General features: G+C 73.9%; 1 protein-coding gene across 3 annotated transcripts in view; it reads left to right on the top strand.

The window, feature by feature from the left end:
• Positions 1 to 1138: 1138 nt before the first annotated feature.
• NUMA1 (nuclear mitotic apparatus protein 1) overlaps positions 1139 to 2792 on the top strand; it is a 21477-nt gene continuing 19823 nt past the window's right edge. For all 3 annotated transcript variants that reach the window (XM_085320882.1, XM_085320881.1, XM_085320880.1), the window contains exon 1: positions 1139 to 1470. The gene's annotated coding sequence lies outside the window, so the exon portion shown is untranslated. The remainder of the gene's footprint in view (positions 1471 to 2792) is intronic.

The raw sequence follows: 2792 nt of genomic DNA, 5'->3' as shown, positions 1-2792 counted from the left end.
GAGAGGGGACCGTGACCTGGGGGGGGGCAGGGCGCTCCTGCTGCAGACGGGACTCGATCTGCCGCCGCAACAGGAGGGCTGCGGCCGTTTTGGTGCGGCTTTCGGGCAGATTTGGTTCACGAGCGCAGCTACAACCTTCCGAACGCTCGCCTGCCTTCCCGGGCTGTGAGCRCCCGCAGCCTCCAGCGTGTGCTTGCTCGGCAGAGAGGAAGAGGACGGGAAGGCCTGAGAAAGTGAAGCAGGGGGTCTTTCTTTCAAGAGCAAAACCGAGATTCGGCCTGCGGTCGCCCGCGCTGGCGCGGCGGGGAGACGTGGCCGCAGCCCCGGCCCCCCCGACGGCCGCTGGGCGCCTGCGACGGTCCGCGGAAAACCCCGGCCGCGCGCGCGGGGAGCCCGAGCTCCTCGGCTGCGGTTCGGGACTGCCGCCTGGAAGCGTCTCGCCGGGCGCGAGCGGCCGCTGGGTCCGTCCCTGGCGCTCCGCGGGGACAGCGGGCCCGGACGCTGCTCCGGGGCGGCCTGCTCCCCTTCCCCGCCGCGCACGGGGCTTTCGTTCCTCGGCGCTCCCGGTCCGCGTCCCGCCGACCGCGCCGGCTCTGCTCGGACTCTGATCGGCGCGTCGCTGAAGCGCCTCCGCCTGACGCCGGGTGACTTTTTTCCCCCGAGGGCTCCCGGTTTGCGCGGCTGCGGCGCGCGGTGCTTCGCGCCGTGCCGTGCGGCGTGCGCGCCGCGGCGAGGCTCCGCGTGCCGAACCGGGAGCGTCAGGAGCCGGAGCGGCCGGCGCGCAGGGAAGCCCCGGCGTGCTCGGGCAGAGCCCTGCAGCCCGCGGGAGAGGGCCTGCGCGCGGCACGGGGTGCCAGCYGAAGGCTTTTCCGCGCTTTACCTACCCGGAGAAATCGAGCCGCGGTCTCCTGCGGAGCGGTCGGGAGCGGCTCCTCCTGCAAAGGCGGGACGGGCCGCGCGGGTTTCTGCCCTGCTCGGCGCTCGCCCCGCGAGATCTTCGCGAAAACGCAGGCTTTGGCGAGCAGCTTTGCGCGTAGCCGGTTATTCCGGCGCAGCCGAAGCCACCGGCCGGGGCGCGGCGGAAGGAACCGCGGTGCCGGGGCACAGCCGGCCGCGAGCAGCGAGGGCTCGCCRGCCGCCGCGCGGCGCTGGGAACGGAGGTGCCCGCGCAGGACGCTGGCCAGCCTGCGCGGGGCCGGGGAGAGGAGAGCTCGGGTGCTCGGCGCCGAGCCCCAGCCTCCGCCGAGGGGATAAAGCCGTTCCCGCGGCGCCTTTAACGCGAGCCGCCCGCCCGGCGCGCCGTGACGTGCGGTGGCGGGCCGCCAGGAAGGGGAACCGTCCYCCGCCGCCGGCCCGAGGAGCGGGCCCCGGCTCGCGCTCCCGCCGCGCTCCCGCCGCGCCTGCCCCAGGGGTCGAAATGCGGGCGGCGCGTTAGCCCCCCTCCCCTCCGCTCCCCTGCGCCGCAGTCGGGTAAGGCGCCAGCGCCGGCTTCCTCCACCTTCCTTGTTTGCGTTTAGGCGGCTGGGAGGAGGAGGAGGAGGAGGAGGAGGAGGAGGGAGGCTGGGGCGAGCGGGGGCGACCCCCGGCAGCGCGCCGGGTTCCCGCGCCGGCGCCCCGCTCGCCCCCGGGGCTGCGCGGGAGCCGGCGAAGGGCCAAGCTGCGCTCGCCAACATCCGGGGCTCCGGGCTTTCCGCGGGGCGGCGGCTGCCCTGCCGCGTCGGCGTCGCTGTTGTTGGTTTCTCTTTGTTCTGCGCGTACAGGCTCGGCGGTTTTTCGTTCTTTTTTTTTTCTTAATTTCCTCCCCCCGCAACCTCTTCCCGCGGGAGCCCGTGGCGGCGGCCGGCGCGCCGCGGGGTCCGGAGCCGCGCGCTCGCGTAACGCCACCTCTCCGCCGGCCCGGCCGTCGCCGTCCCCCCTCCTTCCCCCTGGCAGCTTCCCCGGGAAGTTTTTTCCTCCCTGCGGCTCCAGGGAGGCGGCTGCCTGGCGCTCGCCTTCCCTGGCGCGCTCGCCTTCCCCGGCGCTCGGCCCGCTCTCGTTAGCCCCGCGTTCGGCGAGCCGCGGCTCTGCAGCGGGTAGCTCTTCTCCCTTGCTGCCCCTGGTGCTTTTCCCACCCCCCGTCTTGCTCCCGTGGAAGGGCAATCCCAACGGAGGAAAACAACCCCACAACCCCCCCCCTCCATCTCCCGCGGTGGAGCCCGGCCGCTCCGCCGCCGTCCCGGGAAGCGCGCGAAGGGGCTTCTTCTAGGGGCAGCCGCAGGGCCGGAGCAAGCGGCSCCGGGCGGGGGGAGAAGCCCCCGGCGTCCCCGGTCCGGGGGCGGGGGGAGCGGAGCCCCCGAGTGCCGCAGGGGAGCAGCGCGCCAGGCCAGCGGGGCAGGCGCGGGTTTCCCGTCCGGCTTGCAAAAGGCACCGCTGCRCTCGTTTTGCACTCTTTTTTTTTWAAAAAAWATATATATATATGTATTTTTYCCYSGGCGTGTCGGGAGGAGAGGACYRCGCRGGGCTCCTCTAAAGCGTCTGCGTGCTTTTCCCAGCCCGGGTCCGAGTTTGCCGGGGATCCCGGGGCAGGGAGATAGGAGCACCCGCCGTGCTATCGTCGCGCGAGCGCCGACGAGCCGTCCCTGCAGCGCGGCGATAGCCAGCTCGCGGGCCGCCCCGCCGAGGAGCGAGGGGAAAAGCCGCTGCCAGCTGAACGCGGGGCCAGGCAGCGCCCGGGACGCGTCGGGGCGCCGATGGCCGGAGCTGCGACCGGTTCTCTGCGCCGCGGCGGGGAGGCGGCGGGCGCCGCCGTCGCG

The sequence above is a fragment of the Rhea americana genome, unplaced genomic scaffold (assembly GCF_003343005.1).
Source record: "Rhea americana isolate MKP2758 unplaced genomic scaffold, rheAme1 scaffold_661, whole genome shotgun sequence".
Taxonomy (NCBI): domain Eukaryota; kingdom Metazoa; phylum Chordata; class Aves; order Rheiformes; family Rheidae; genus Rhea; species Rhea americana.
Note: the sequence above shows the minus strand (reverse complement) of the source record. Positions and strands in the feature narration are given on the sequence as shown.